The 17,238-nt window shown below is 42.4% G+C and overlaps 1 protein-coding gene and 1 pseudogene across 3 annotated transcripts in view; both read left to right on the top strand.

The window, feature by feature from the left end:
• KCNH1 (potassium voltage-gated channel subfamily H member 1) overlaps positions 1-17,238 on the top strand; it is a gene marked incomplete at its 5' end in the record, with an annotated part of 372,100 nt that overhangs the window by 241,830 nt on the left and 113,032 nt on the right. The gene's annotated exons all lie outside the window — the stretch shown is intronic.
• Positions 2,818-3,901, top strand: LOC308355559 (annotated as a pseudogene). Its single transcript has 2 exons — positions 2,818-3,212; positions 3,357-3,901. The product of its transcript is annotated as an uncharacterized misc_RNA (transcript).

Genomic DNA, 17,238 nt, shown 5'->3' with positions numbered 1-17,238 from the left:
TCTCAAGGGCTCTGCTTCCCTCCTTTTAGGTTTGGGGAGACATCCAGAGGCTTGGTTGGCTCAGAAAAGCCTCTCGGAGTGGAGCTGAAATCTAAGCTTTAGAGGGGAAATAGAGGGCTGTCACAGACTCAGCATCTCTGACCCTGTGCATATACTGGATGAGAGTCTATTTCTGGTCATGTGTAGACTGTAGACCTCATTCAGTGCAAACATCTTTCTGAAACCGCTCCCTCTGTGCTGAATTAAGTTGGAAACTATTTCAAAAGCTACAGAAGCTATGGCAATTTGAGGACTTTTCTAGCCAACATTTTGTATCAGAACTAATGTAGTATCAATATGGTGTCCCATCTTGGCAGACCAAATTAGCAGTTTGAAAGGTATGGTGGTACCAGTGGATCACTCATAAATGTTGAGATGATTGGTGTCTCCCTTGGCCTTAAGCCAGCTCTCAGAATGAGCAACCCAGTTGGTGGGCTGCTCTGACCCTTCTCCTGGAACCTGTGAGCAGAGCAAATTCTGCATCTTGGATAATTGAAGTTGCTATGTCTGTGCTGACCTGAGGGGTGGAGAAAATAAGGAGCTCCACTGCCTATAGAATAAAACCTAAGGATGCCTTTCATGATATGGGTCTTGTCACATGCCAGCTTCCTCTCGTAGGGTCATCCCACCACTAACCTTGAATTATATGAACCAGCTAGCTATGCTGAGAGACTTGCAGTTCCTCAGACAAGACTTGTTCTCGCAACCATTCAGGCTTTGCCATACCATTACCTTTGCCCAGATTTTCCATTTACTCTCATTCCCTCATTTACCAGAATAATTCAAGACTAAGTTCTGGCATCTTCTCATGCAGGAGGGCTTTCTTTGCTCAGTTCCCCAAATGGCATCAGTTAAATGCAGACTTTATGTCCATGTACTTAATATCACAGCTAAATAACCTCACCTTTCCCCTAGACCACATCGTCCTCATCGCTGCCTTCTGCACCTTTGGAGATGTTATTTATATTGTCTGGGGCACCTTCCCACGTACTTCCTTCTATCCTCAGCATTGCCCCTCCAGGAGAATTCTCTGGGGATGTTTTTTTCTGCTTATCTCAAGTCTGATTATGTTTTTATGAGCACTGTTCTTACAGTCCCTGATAGCTACCATGAACTCTACTGTTCAGTGGTAATAGTGTGGTGAAACTGAATCAGAAATCTGCAGGAATTTACCAGTTGGGCCTTTTCTGTTAACAACAATACTGTCAACAGAAGAATAGAATCCAATAATTTCTGATCGTTATTTTTTGGACTAATTTATCAAGATATGTATATATGTTATCAATACAAGTTGAATATGGGTTTTTCTCCTCCCTAAACTCAATGCATCCACCTCTGCTTAGCTTACTTTTTATTTTTCTCTCTCCCCTCAGGGTAACCTTGACTATCTTATAACCCTAGTGATTCAGGGCAGGAAGCCCAGGGCCTTTGGCTTGTCCAAAGTGTCATGGCAGACACTCAACTCTTGGCTGCTCAAAACCCTGGTAAAGGCTCTGTTTCCTCCTCCTGACATTTGGCCAGCCCCCCTTAGGCATCTCTCTTCATGAAAAATATTGACCTTGCTAATTTCAAGGACTAAAATTATCTTTTTCTCTACATACTATTTCTTACTCTTTCTTCTTTCAAGTGAGAAAAGAGAAAAAAAGTCAAGGCTGTAATTTTTTCCTGATCTCTGTAAAATCTGAACCTGGCCTATGATTATTTCTTCTTAACTAGCAAAAAGTTCAAAAGTTACTAGTTTCTTCAATTAACTACACCCCCTCTTTTATTTTTTTAAATTATAAGTACCTAGTTAACATTAAGTGCTTCTCGGCTAAACCTTTTCTTTTATAATCTGTTTCCTAAAGGCATCATATTCTTTTCCTTAAACATTTTTAGAATAGTTGAACATAACCAGACTTTTTTAAAACAAGGCATCCAGTGGTTACTTGTGGATAATTTAGAGACTCACAGATGGGGATGAGATAATGGTGCCTATAAGAATCATGGGGAATTTTTAAAAATCTACTTGCTCACCCTCTTCTCACCCCACATCACCCCAAGTCTAAGTAAACCGAGGAAAACATAATTTTTTTTAAAAAAAGTTATTTTGATGATTCTAATATGCCCCCTGATTGAGACACATGGTCATGATGGTTCCAGGCAGGCAGGACCCATCTGAGGATTGTTGATTTCACACAGGAGTCACAGTGAGGAGCAGAAGTGGGGGGTAGTTAGATGTGATGGTTCTGGGAGGCTTTTGGAAGAGTTATGTGTTGTTTTGAGTTGGATCTTGAATAAAAATAACATAGCAACAACTGACATGTGTTGAGCGTGTACTGTGTGGAGCACTTCATCTATGTCATCATGTTTAATCCTCACCAAGGATGGTATTATCCCCTATTTGTACAGATGGGGAAAATGGAGCTCAGAGGGATCAAGTGCTTTGCCCAAAGTCACACAGCAAGTAAGTAGCAGAGTTACTATTTAGCCCTTCCGTCAGTGTGACTCCAGAGTTCTCACAGCTGTGATGTGTCCGATTTAGTGGGAGGAAAGCAGCAGAGAGAGACTCATCATGTGGGTTATGGCAGGAAAGTTATCCTACCTGATCAAAATCTTTGCGGGAGACAGTTATCTGGGTTTATGAGAAGTCCTTAAAGTCAATTATGGACATCACCATTAGGCTGAAAATTGTCTTTGTGTCTCTGGGAAGATGAGAAAGGCCAAGTTTTTGTCGTCATGAATAGACCTGGTATATGACCATCCACCTCAATTTTTCTATCTAATTTCATAATCATAATGTATAATCAAAGTACTTTCTTGGAGATCAAAAGGATTTTAGATCCCATGCAATCCTTTTTCTTGTCCTACTTCCTCATTGGGCAGGTTTTATTTAAGGGAAGGCAGCAGCCAGCCAAGTCCCGCGGAGCTGCCCCAGACATCTCAGCGCAGTGCGGCCCGCGGCCGGAGGCGGCGGTAGTGAGACGAGCGCAGCGCTGCAGCCCCCTTCCCTCTGCGGATTCCCTCCGCTCCCCGGAGTCACTTGGCTCAGGGGCTCTGCTCCGTTGCCTGCCGCTGGGGACTGTCCGAGGGCCCTCCCCGCACAGGTGCTGGGGACCATCCGAGGGCCCTCCCTGCGCAGGTCCAGATGCCTGTCACCCCTCCGCCCTTCAGCGGAAAGTGAAGTTTGAAGAGTGGGGAAGAGGGAACCATGGATGTGGAGAGGAACCTGGAGCCGAGGCGTCTGACACTCTAAGCTGTTGGAAAACTTGTCCCGGACAACTGCAGATCAAATAATGGGAACATTGCGGGGTCAACACTGAATTTGTGAACTTTAGAGTTGCTCAGTTTCATAAATGCAGCTTGATTTCAGTTTCACATCACCCCCAGCTACCTAGATTGAAAAAGCTTGAGCTCAGTGACAGTAGCATCTTTGGAGGTCTGGACATGTTAGCAGAAAACCTTTCAAATCTCACCCATCCGAACGTCAGCGCATTCTACTGCAAAGTATCAGCACCTTGGAACCTTTGAAAAAGTGGGAATGTCTGAAAACCCCGAACCTGTTTAACTGTGGGGTTACTAGTCTGAATGACGAGGGAGGAGCGTCTTCCCCTGGCTAGGACCGAGAGAATCAAGAAGCCCCTGGTTCAGATGCCCAGGTGAATGGTGAGCACGAAGAAGAGCCCTGCGAGGGAGAACATGCGGAGGATGAGGACGGTGAGGAGGAGGAGGAGTTTGATAACCATGAAGATGAAAAGGAAGAAGGAGGTGTAGATGGAGGGGGCGATGAAGGTGAAGTCAGTGGGGAGGAAGAAGAATTTGGACATGATGGAGAAGGTGATGAAGATAAGGGGATGAGGAGGAAGAAGAGGAAGAAAAATAAGAAAGTGGGAAGGTAAAAGAGGAAAAGAAAAATTGATAATGAAGGAGAAGATAATTAAGACCAAAATAACCTGCAAAAAAAGAACTGCTCCATATTGGCTGGACTGCTCACAGGTAGCAGTTTAAATAATAATAGTAATACAGGTAATAATAGTAATAAAGGGTATCGGTAATACCCACCACAGGACCCCACCCACCCAAAGAGCCAAAGAATAGTTCCTGTGACATTCTGCCTTCCTCCATTTGGTCTGTCTTCAAAATCCACCATCAGCGTGGGGATATCACCCCAACAAAACTGCACGTCCTGTTAGGTTCTCCTGTAAGACTTGCTGAGCAGGGGTCATTGTGGTCAGTGAGTCAGCCATCAGTGGCTGCTAGTTACATCAAGACTATAATGGCATTTTTATTTTCTCTACAACAAAGAAGGCTTGTAAATAAAATCTTAGCATAAAAAAATAGTTTCCCACAACAAGGAATGAGTTGGCCCAAAATATCAATGGGGCTGAGGCTGAGAAACCCTGGTATAAATGTTCAAGGCATGGGATGGATTTGAATCCAGCACCATATTTACTAGCTGTGTGACCTTAGCCAAGTTACTTAACCTCTCTGTGGCCTATCTACAAATAAGGCTCCCGACAGCTCCTTCCTCCCAGGGCTGTTAAGAGATTTAGACAAGTCAGCGTATTTGAGGCATGGGAGCAGTAGCTGGCACACAGCAGACTTGGGCTTAAGAGCGGCGTCTGCTGCTGTGCCGGAGCGGGTTCCCAAGTCGGCCTGCCGGCGTGTAAATCCCCCATCTGCCATTTACCAGCTGTGTGACTTTGGGCACATCACTTAAATATTCTTGACTCAGATGCATCAGTAGAAGGAAGATAATAATAGTATCTACCATGAAGATAAATCATGTATGCAAAATGATTGGGACAGTAATTTGTACACCCTAAAAGCTGTATACATTCCAGTTGTGATTATTACTGTTCTTATTCCCTTTTTAAACAAATATTTGGGCCTCCTGGGCACAAAGGGGTGAAGACACTCAGCTTACAGCTGTTAGACAGCAGAGTCAGGATGAGAACCACTAACTCATGAAAGAAGGAAAGCTCTGTCCAGTGTGAGAGTTACCAATTCTCTCTAGTCCTTGGCAGCCTGTTTAGTAGAAAGCCTGGTGGGGCACGATCCTTCAGGGTAATTAGTACTTTGGAGTCAATGTAGAGAGAGGCACTCTGACCTACAGTGTCACTTAGCAACCATGTAATTCCAGAGCTGCCTTTGAAAAACGAAGACTGCGGGTCATTCATGGAGGAAAATCACGAGATGCTGAAGTGTCTAGATCAGAGTGGTCAACAGGGGAGAAAGTGATTTTAATTTCTTTCTATTAACTATTACTGGAAGAGGTATTTCTTTAAAAGATTTTGTGCAGTCATTGCGCTGTTCCAATTTAATTCACCATGGTGATACTAGTGCCTTTTGGAAAAAAAAAATTCTTTTCTTTTTTGTAGTTGTTTTGAGATGTAGAAGAAAAACCAAAATTTGAGCTTTCTCTGAGTTTATAACTTCAGGAATTATAACTACTATCAGAAAATGAGCCCAGTTAAGGTTTACATACCTGTTTAAATGGTTTTAGAAAAAACTATGTATTTTAAATGGATTTGTTAATTAGATTCTCTTTGATGACTCATATTGGCAAAATATAAATGTAGGGCTCTCATTATGACATCAAGCAAGACCTGGGTTGGGAAAGCCGCAAGCCAGTCTACCTTTTTAGCCAGGTATAACTGTAACTAAGTGTTTGTCTCCTTGCAGTCAGGAACCCAGCAAGCACAAAATAAGTGGAAGTAGCAGATTATTTGGAGACCTTTCCAACCTGTATCTGACCTTCTTGATTCATTTGCAGAGGTAATTGCCTGTGGAAATTGCTGTGCTTTTATCTGTGGTGCTATTAAAACACTGGTTGAAATGAGGTGGCACAGACTGCATGGATAATGGGGTACCGTGGCGTGGGAGCTGTTTTATTCGACAGATGAGAAATGGCTGAAAATAACCTTCTGTCTCCCCTGTAAGAATTTTGCTTGTTAAGTGACATTCACCAACACAGCAGAGTTTCAGCGTGGTATAGGAATTTGAGCTATTCTTAGCAAGATATTAAGTGAGAGTTTTCAGGCTTTTCTTGTTATAAAGTAGGCAGTGTATGAGTGTTTTATATTCCCTGATTTCGGGGGCACTTTCTGTGCTCAGGGGAATAGCTGTTCCAGCTTGGGGAGGAGTGAGGACACCATGCTATTAGGTCATTCAGAGTGGAGTAGAGTCATTCCTATCAGTGTCCCCTGCATCAGGGTACCACTGACCTGTGGGATCACTCCCTCATTCTCTCCTGGTTTCTCTGTCATTTTTCTCTCTGGTGGGGTAAGTTTTGCTGCCTTCTTGGCCTCATCCTGCCTCCTCAGTATGGCCCAGTATTTCTTCCCCCTTTGACCATCCTCCTCCCTTAGAATGGAGCATTACACTTACAACTTATTAGGGAAATAGTGGGGATCCATGTGGTATAAAACAGTGTTTCTCAAACTTGAAGCTGCCTCAAAATCCCCTGGAGAGTTTGAAGAGATACAAATTCCTGGGTCTCACCCCCAGAGATTTGGATCCAGTAGATTTGGAGGGGGCATGAGAATTTGTATGTCTACAACCTAACTGCCCAAGCAACTGATGGTTCCTGGTTTGAGACCACATTGTGAAGCCTTTGTGTGATGTTATGATTTGTAATAGTAAATATATATTTGGTTTTCCTCCATGTTTCTGGCACAGAGTTCCTAAAACTCTTGGAATTCCCTGTGCCAACAGCAATAAATATGTCTCTTGTATGAATGAGGTGACTTTTGGAAGCACCTAAGGATCTGAGCTGGTTGCCAGAAGAGCCAATCACACAATTAGAGGGTTGGAACTTTTACCTGCCCTTCTGCCCCCGTTTCTTCTCCCCCACCTCCAACATCCTGGGAGGGAAGAAGGGATGAAGATGGACTTCATTCACCAATGGCCAATGATTAAATCAGCCGTGCCTACGTTACAAAGTCTCCATAAGAACCCAAAAGGAAAGGATTTGGAGAGCTTCCAGGTTGGTGAACCAGAATGCTTCCAAGTGCCATGCCAGGCCCCAGACTCCAGGAGGACAGACACTCCTTTGTTTAGGGCCTTGCCCTGTGTGTCTGTTCATCTGGCTATTGACTCCTATCCTTTAATATGCTTTGTAAGCACCCAGGAATCTAGTGAGTAAATAGGTTCCCTGAGTTCTCTGAGCCGCTCTAGCAAAGTAACTGAACCCAAGGAGGGGTTCCTGGGAACCATTATCAGAAGTACAAGTAGCCATCTGGACTTGCAAATGGCATCTTTAACTGGGGGCAGTCTTGTGGGACTGAGCCTTTAACCTGTGGAATCTGATGCTGCCTTTGGCAGATGGTCTCAGAATGGAGTTGAATTGTAGGACACCAGCCTGTGTCAGAGAAATGGTTGTGAGGTGTGGAAAAAGCCCATCCACATTGTAAACCTTGTACAGTTGAACCTGAGGGAACTCACCTCATTGGGACAGTCTCTTCAATAGTTAGCCAAGAGCACCTTCTGAACACCTTCTGAATGCTGAGGAAGAAGTCGCTAAATTGACCCCCATAATTCCTGCATTCCAGAAAGTCTTCTGTTTATAGAAAAGCACAAGCCTACATATCACTGTAGGAGGTACCCACTCAAAGCCAAGAGGGGAGGGGAACTGAGTCTCAGGGTGTTGAATGGAGGGATGTTAACACTGGGTGGGTCAAGAGAGAAAACTAAGATTTATTTTGGATCTATCCCATGCCAGCACTGTGGCTGGCATTCGTCATGTTAACTCATTGAATCTTCACAGAAATCCCGAGAGATGAAGATTTTGCTCTTCCTCTCATAAATGAGGAAACTGAGGCTCTTATGACTTGAATTTGTAGGGCCAAGGGCAAGATGCCCCAAGCTGAGCCACTTTGGCATGAAGATTATTTTGAGCTGACGACAGTCAACACTCTGTGGAGTCAAGATAAATTCTTGCCCTTCCCTTAACTACATAGAAGAATCTAAGTTGGGGGTCTTTCTCAGAATAAGGGTTATTAGCAGAAATAAATTTTATCTGAGTGCCCCATCTGTATGGTAGGGCAAACATTTAATTACCAAATATCTGCTCTTCTTACTGCCCTGTGAAATGCTTTCCTTTCCTCTGAAGTCCCAGACCCCTACCCCTGTCTTGTTAGTCCAAGATGATCTATGGACCTCATTTTACCTGACTGTCTTTGGAATTGCCATGTCTGGGTGGATTCCCTGTATGTATGCTATCGAATTTGATTTTTTTCCTGTTAATCTGTCTCATGTCAATTTGATTCTTAGTCCAGCTAGAAAGGACCCTTGAAGGGGATAGAAATTCTTGCCCCCCACCCCCGACAGTGGCAGGGCCAATAGGGTTCTTTCTTCTCAGAGACCAAGTTATTTTCACTGCACCATGTTGCTTCCCAGCATAGAGCATGACATGCCTGAGTATCCAGTTAATGTTGGTTGAATTGAGACATCAGATGATTAAGTTAGTAAGTGAATGTTTCCAGGAAATGATGACTCCAGAGATGGTCCTTAAACATACTGCTGTTAATTATTGTTATATTTCTTGAGCATTTTATCATGTACCAGGTACTGTGTGTGATAAGCATTTTATCTACATTATCCCACTTACTAAAAAGTAAACTATAAGGTAATTATTAACTCTATTCTATTCTGTATGAAGATATTTAAAGTGCAAAAAGAATTGTCCTGGGGTTGGTAGTGAAACCAGGTTCCCAAACTGCAACTTTTTGTCTCCAAAGTACAGAGTTCTCCTATTCTGTGTTGATCTGCTGTAGTAACCCAGTAATCACTTTTTTATCTTCCCCTTGTTACTACTCATTTCCTCCCCCAAAATGAGATAGATCCATAGCCATGGATTTCAAGACATAGGAAATACGATTTTAAAAGTTGGTTGCCGGTTACTATACCAATATAAACCTTTTTTCACGTCCGCTCATCATGATCACATTAGAATAAGCACGAGCAGTTACAGCAGCAAAGACCAAAAATACTACATGAACAAAATGAGATGTGCTGCTGTCTTGTGGGCCAGATGACATGGAACAAGGATTTAAGTCTGGTTCCCAGGACTTCCTCCCTACCCTCTCTGCCTTCCTGTATGCATCCACTAATTCTTCAGTCCTTCCTAATCTATGAGTAGCTTCATCCAGAATCACCACATGGTCAGTATTTTAGCTGATGTGTCAAAGTTCTCAGCATTTATGGATTTTAGAGATTCCTCTGCAGGCCTCGGTTTTTGCAGGATGAGCTTGGTTTGAGACCTCTCTCTGGACTCCAGTATTTTCCTATTATGATAACTTTTGAGTCTGTCTGTGCAACTAAAAGATAATAGTTCCTGTTCTGGCTAGTGTTCCAGGTTGCTGTCTTAGTGAAATGCCCTCCCATGTGTGTGTTCTGACATTTGACTCCAGGACAATTGCTGAAAGAGACGATAACATTGAAGATCTCTTTGTTCCAACTGAGTACTCTGGGTATTTTCACACAGCGTCTCGTTCCCCCAACAATACAGGGAAGTGAGCGGGTGATATTTCTTTTGTCAGACTGACAGAAATGGAGGGAAAAGCAGCAAAGTAATTTGCCTCTGGCCACACAGCTCTAAGTGGCTGAGCTAGAACTTGAACCCAGGAGGGTATAACTCAGAAGACCCCCATCTTCCTGTCCTTATCAGATAATACTGGGGGTGCAGACATCATTGGGTTCACCTCTCAGGATTTGCTGGGCTGTGCTTGACCTAGAAAGCGGAAGATTCAATTTCTGAACTCCTTCTCTGGTTTTTCAGATTCTACTTGCTGTATCTCATTAATCTCTTGGAAGTGAAAGGATGTCTCTGGACTGCTTTGAGCTCTCAGTGCCAATGTTGTGTGTGTTAATGACTTTTACCCCCAACACACCAGTGCAGCCACATGAGTTAATGAGCAGTTCATCCTAATCAGATGGCGGCTAATGGGGAATTACGGATCATAAGGCTGGAGATTTTATTGTAGGGGAAATTCATATAACAAGAGTCTTTTTTCTTTTTCTCTTCAAAAAAATGGAGAAATTAAGTCTCATTAAAATAAGAGGCAACAAGCCATAATCTTTTTTTTTTTAAAGATTTTATTTATTTATTTGACAGAGAGAGATCACAGCAGACAGAGAGGCAGGCAGAGAGAGAGGGAGAGAGGGAAGCAGGCTCCCTGCTGAGCAGAGAGCCCGATGCGGTACTCGATCCCAGGACCCTGAGATCATGACCTGAGCCGAAGGCAGCGGCTTAACCCACTGAGCCACCCAGGCGCCCCAACAAGCCATAATCTTAATAGATATTGAATTTGATGCACTATCTGGTTCAAAAGCAGGGGTTGGAAAGGGCTTCTGCTTCCTTGGTTTTTCCTGTTGGCATCTACGAGGTCTGGGGGTGGCAGGATAGCCAGGGTGGGAATAGAGTTGAAGAGGAGAACAGGAAGGAGAGAAGGAAGGAGGGAGGGGAGAAAGGTGGGGGAATAGTATAGTCTGTATCCTGGAAATGAACTTTTTATAGAAAAGCAACTCTCCTTTTGATCTTTCTAAACTACTCTGAAAAAAGAAATTGGTGAATATATAATGTACCTTGACCATGAAGAACAAATCAAAACCAACATTTATGTCCATAGAGTTTGACAACATAGCCTGAAATAAAGCATGAATTATGAAAGAGGCTAGAAAATCATAGTACTATGCTTCTCAAGGTTCCCAGCAGTAACAGTATCACCTGGGAACTTGTTAGAGATATCCTTTCTCTAGGGCCCACCCAAGACCTACCGAATCAGGAACTCTGGGGTCAAGGGCCCAGAACTGTGTCAAATGCCCTCCAGGTGATTCTGACACACACTGAAACTTGGGAGTCGGTGATTTAGTGGAGGATGGCCTTGGAGTCGGAGAGGCCCTGGCTTCTGGCCTCTGTACACTGTTTCTCTGATGTTGGACTTCATTTTCCTTTTCTGCCAAGCAGTGATGGTACCCACCTTTAGGTTGTGCTATTTTTTATGATTACTACCTACATTGCTCTGAGCTCTTGGCTTTGAAGATTTGGGAACTATTTTTTCAGTTTTGTGGGGGGTCACCTTGGACCAGAGCCAGCAGTTCCTAATAGCCTTTGTAAACCATCTGTATGGTTGTCAGTAAACATGGCTGTTAGAACACACACATTCGCATCTGATCCTTCCCAAAACCCCACTAAAGCAACAACAAAAGAAAGGTTCTTTTAGAGTATTAATGCCTTAGGACAAAGAGCATGAGAGGTGAGGAATATAAAGTGGAAAGCTAGAAAGCAGTGATTGACTTGGCAGACCAAAGAAAGCTGAACCCTAAGGTGATGGAGGGGAGATCTAAACAATAATTTGATTGACAGCAGAACTTCCCCAAAGACTCAGGCATTATGGCAATAGTGCCACTAGAAGTGAGGATAAAGGGGGTGCTAAGAATAGGGCTAGTTGAAAGTTTGTTTAAGAAGCATTTCGACCCTGCCCTGGTCCTGGATGGCTCAGTCAGTTAAGAGTCTGACTCTTGATTTTGGCTCAGGTCATGATCCCAGGGTCATGAGATCGAGCCCCTTATCAGGCTCCACACTAGGCGTGGAGCCCAAGATTTTCTTTCCTCTTCTCCTACCCTCCTTTCCACCCTTCCTCCCCATTTGCTCATGCTCTCTCTCTCTCTTCCTCTCTAAAAACAAAACAAAACAAAACAAAACAACAAAAGCATTTTTTTTTCTTTTAAAAATAATTTGCTTTCTTTTGCATGCCACAGGACAGATTTCTAGTTTTTAAACAAGGTACATCAAGAACAAAAATATCCCCCCCAACCATCTTTCTTTTCACCAATACAAGAAATCCTTCTGGAAACATAAGCAAGTGACTAAACAGGATCAAACCATCAAATCTACAAGTTAATACATGATCTGTTATGGCAGAATAATCAAGAATTTTCCCCCAAAGAAAGATTTTAGTTTTCCAAATATAAAAGAGTCTAAGAGAATCATATATGAACAGAAATCTTATTCCAGATTTTATGGTAAAGAAGGATAACACACTGGCAGCTGAAGAAAACTGAAACTCTTCCTAATAAATAGATCCAAATTAAGAATTTCTACAATATTTCTTTAGGACACGGAACCAGAATACTTAAAAAAAAAAAGAGAGAGAGAGAGAGAAGCATCTAGACCCCCAAGAGACTGAGGACTTCTCTAGGAACTCAGAGAGTCCAAAAGGACAACCCTAAAGTTGATGGCACCATAGTTTCTAAAACACGAACTTCAGACTGGTCACCCTACAGTGAATTCTCATAGTTGACAACCCCCACTTATACTCACAAGGGTCCCACTGAGCAGGCATCTAAGGATTACCATATATTTCTAATCTGAAAGGCAGGCAAACACAAATAAGTGAGGAAATAAAGACCAAGCAGGGGTAAGAAAACTTAAGAATATATCTATTATTGATATTCTCAGAAGACAAAAGGTATTAATGTCAATGAAACAGAACAGAATGCTATTAAAAAATAACATTCAGTGCCGTGAAATGTGTAAGCCTGATGATTCACAGGCCTGTACCTCTGGGGCAAATAATACATCATATGTGAATTTTTTAAAAAGCAACATTTAGTGAACCTGAGGGAAATGAAAAGTATGATATTGAATGGAAATTAAATAAAAGGAATAGAAGATGGGACACCTGAGTGGCTCAGTCGGTTGAGCGTCTGAATCTTGATTTCAGCTCAGGTCATGATCTCAGGGTTGTAAGATTGAGCCCTGCATTGGGCTTGGGCTTGTGCTGAGCATGGAACTTGCTTAAGATCCTCTCTCTCCCTCTCCCTCTGCCCCTTCCCTGTTCACGTGCGTGCTCTCTCTCTTAAAAAAAAAGGGGGGGGGAGGAATAGAGGATAAAATGAAGAAATCTTCCATAAAGTAATAGGAAGAAACTGGAGAGAAAAATAAGAAAATCAGATTAATCTAGGAGTCCAGCACCTGATTCACAGGAGATCTGGGGGGAAAAAAAATGAAGGGAAAGAAGCCATCAAATAATCCAATTAATTATGTGACTAAACTATTAACTATATAACTAAAGATACATAACCATTTCTCAGTATATACATATATCAAATCATTGTGTTATACACCTTAAACTAATGTAATGTTATATGTCAGCTATGTCCCAAAAAAACTGGAGGAAACCAGTGATAGGACCAAGAGAATCCTTTACGGATACAACTGAAAGCCTACCTCCATTTCTAAGGATTCTCTTTTCAAAATTATTATGTTTTTACCTGACTTGTTTCTTGCATCAGTACTTATTCCCTCAGTGTATTCATTCAGCCCATGCTTTTTTAGTCTTTTTCTGTATTTGGCATAAAAGGGAAAAAGAAAGATGTCAGAGGTATCAACATGGTTTTATCCACATCAGCTCATCTTCCATCACTGCCAAATGGAGTGGCCAGATCATAAGAGCTAACAAAGGCCTGATGATCTAATTCTACTGGGAATTAAGAGTCAGAAACAAGCAAAGGTGTGAGTAGTCTTCTTTAAATTCTGTTTTAATATATCTTTTGGAATTCTGTATGGAACAATGTCAGTTTGGATAAACCTGTAAACTACCCACAGAGAGCAATGATTTTTAAATTATTACAAGGAGGAAAAAGACTCATTAGTCCTTTATCTCTAAGCTTTGATACACCTGCAGAAATGGCTTTTTTTTTCTAGCCTTCTTGAGTTTAGGAGTAAATTATGCTCTGCAGAGTTGTTTAGAAGTTGGGGTACACTTTCCCACAGGAGTAATTTTGTGAATAATAACCGACTTCCTAAAGAAGCCCACAAGTCTGTTTACCCCACTGATGAGGAAAAGTATGCAGGTGAGGGGCTAACAGCTCTGTAGAAGCCAGTCACCCAGGACTCCAGAGAGGCTCTGCTAACACAGGGGTGGGCACTTCACATCTTCACTCCCTTATGTCAGCAGGCAGATTAAGTGCCCGTCTCGCTTCAGGAAGCTGGAGTAGATGTCCCAAAGAGACAGTGATGAGAGATGTGGGAGCGGTATGGCCACTGGCTCTAGACTGGAATGCTAAGGAGACCCGGGAGCTGGAGAGCAGGTTAAGGGTAAACAAAGAATAAACGAGGGGCTTCGGAACTGCAGCCTGCAAAACACACTTCTTATGTCCAAACTCAACTCCTGCAACGTCTCTTTTCTGTCCCACCGAAGAGCCTCAAGGCTGACCTACCAGCTTTACTTCCATTTCCAATGTCTTTGATTTGCTTTTTCTGACTAGGGTTTTCCTCCATCATGGGTTCATGAAATAGAACAGTCTCTCAACTTTCCTTCTTCCTTACCTTTTAAGAAGCTGTGAATAATTTTTTTAAGTGATTAAAAAAAAGAAACTGACTAGAAATAAAAAGTGTCCTTATTATGCTTATCCTTCCGTCACCCCATCCACCACTGTCCCCACCCTCCATATTTGCTTTCTTTGCTCTTCCTTCCCCTTCCTTCTCCCCTCCCCTCCCCTCCTCTCTCCTCTCCCCTCTCCCCTCTCCTTCCTTCTCCCCTTCTCTCTTTCCCTTTTATTTTCACGTTAATCTGCTGGAGGCAAGTTTAAAAAAAGAAAGAAAGAAAATAAAGTAGCCCGAGAAAATTTCCTTGAAATGAAGGCCATAAATTCCTGGATTGAAAGGACTTACTGAAATCCTCACACAATGGATGAGAACTGAGCCTCAGCAAAAGGCACGCTATTACGAATTTTCAGAACATTGTGGAAAAAGAGTTTCTTGAGAGGAAAAAACAGGTTCAGTATGAAGGATGAAGGATCTGAATGCTTTTGTCCTCACAACAGCAAGAGAAGACAATGGAGAAATGCTTCCATTGAGAAATGAGCAAAATGATTTCGCATCTAGAATTCTACACCCAGCTTAGCTATTAATTGATTGTAAGAGTAAACATTAGGTCTCAAAAATGTTGCTCCTATATACCCTTTCTCAGAAAACTACAAAAAGATGTCTTTTACCAACAAAAACTAATAAATCAAGAAGGTGAAACCATGGGATACGGGAATCAGGGGATCTAAATGAAGCTCCTTCCCAGGATGCTGGAGCCGAGACATCCACACAGCTGCCAAGGGAACAGTTCAGAAGCCTGCAGGGGAGTTTTCTTTTTTCTTTACTTTTTTAAAGTAGGCTCCATGCCCAGCATGGAGCCCAGTGTGGGGCTTGAACTCACAACCCTGAGATCAAGACCTGAGCTGACATCAAGAGTCAGATGCTTAACTGACTGAGCCATTCAGGTGCCCCCAGGAAAGATTTCTTTATGGAAATGACACTGATAGGCTAACTAAGGTATTTTAATATATTAGGAAGAACTTTTGTCTGTGGGAGAATTGGAGTCAAATCAGTGATACGTAAACTAAACAAATGAAAAGACCATTATTAGCTGTAGGGAAAAGGAAACACTGTAGAAAAGGAAAAGTGACCTGAGTATCCTGTGTGGCTTAGCTGTGAATATGTGTCATCCAGTTACAATAATATGCGCACAGATAATTATCTAACCGAATTGATGCTATAACCACATTAGAGGATGGGGCCATGGGAAGAGCTGTGGGAAATGAGTGTGAGATTGGAAGGCAGTGGGTAGAAGAGAGTGAAATTCTCAGAAAAAAGCTAAATTCTCAGGCCAGTAGATAATTCCTAAGCCTGAAATATCAGGACATGGTGACTTGAGAATGACATTGAACTATGAAGATCAATAGCAAAACAATCAGCTTAATACAATGGAAAATGGGTGCTTCTGCAGAATGGGAAATTGGGTGGAAAGAAAGAATATCTAGGGGAGTAAAGACTTCAAAAGAGGTTTTGGCCACTTAACTCTTTAAATGATGTGTATGTGTATGTATGCACAAATAAACATAAAAATTTAAAAAGGGAAACAAAAACTTTTGCCACTCTTCCTCTAAATTCCATACAGCAAGGTTTAATTTCGGGCCAGAGAATACTATGTTTATTTTTCTTTGGGTGGGACCCAGAGTTCTTGCTGATACAGTGTTAACTTTAAACTGCTCAAAGAGAGAAACCTGCCCTTAGGCAAATCAGCATTTTGCCTTGGGATTGAGAAAGGGCCTTCCTACTGTGGGGGATGGTGGGGGGACCCAACTAATTCACATTTAGAGTCATCCAGGGCCTCATCTGCCCTGTGAGACTCTGTTGTGCGGGGACATTCCAATCTCCCGGTCTTCCTCCCCACATCACACTCGAGTTCAAGTGATAGCTAGATTTATATGCAATCTCTCCCAGTTAGGTTGTGGGTATGTAAGGCATAGTGCTTTATCCAGAGATATCAATAAATAAAATGTATACATGAAAAATGTATAACCTCACTTCATATAAAATTAGACAACGGGCATTGAGCAAATTATCCATTTTTAATAGTAATAATGTTTCTAATAGTGACAATAATTAAATAGGTCCCTCCTGAGGACATTTAACCTTCTAGAATGTCTCAGAAGCAGACCTGCATGAGAGCAGCCCTGGGCTGTAAATGACAGATGTGTCATCACTGCCTTAATGGTCTGACCAGCACCCCAGTGCCTCAGATGTGAGCCTAGTTCTCAAGCCATGGACAAGAGAGCTATTCTTACTGTATCGATTTGGTATAACTATATTTTTAAGCTCAAAATTAAATTAGTTTTCTGGCAGCCCTCCTGAGAAAGCCACCTCTTACTATTCATGCATGACCTCTGGTTCATCGTGGACTAGAAAACAGAGCCGAGCCACGACTGCCATAGAGGCTTATTGAGTTAGAGTCAGACTCGCTGGGAGCAAGGGAGCCAGCCAGGAGGCCCTGGGAGGCAGGTTCTGGAAACACTTGCTGATACAGGAGGCAGGAAGCTGGAGATTTGACCCTCTTGTGTATAAGTTAATTTATGAGCTTCCAAGAGCCGTGTCTGCATTATTCGGGCTCTGACTACTTTTGCTTTTCTCTGGCTGCTTTTGTTCAGATTGATAAGCACTCCCCGGTACCTTTCTAGAGCTGGCAGCCCTCCTTCCAATCCTCATTTATAATTCTTCTTGGGTAGAATTTTGTCCTCAGTGTCTTGGGCAGCCATATTCAGCCTGAGTGGATAGACTACTGAAGACTTCCTTCCCTTACATCTAGATCTACACCTTTCTCTGATTTTTTCCCCTCTCAGTCTTCAGCTAAGCCTGAGTAAGATCATTTGAAAGAAATCATT

This window comes from Martes martes (assembly GCF_963455335.1).
Source record: "Martes martes genome assembly, chromosome: 15".
In the NCBI taxonomy this organism is placed as follows: Eukaryota; Metazoa; Chordata; class Mammalia; order Carnivora; family Mustelidae; genus Martes; species Martes martes.
Note: the sequence above shows the minus strand (reverse complement) of the source record. Positions and strands in the feature narration are given on the sequence as shown.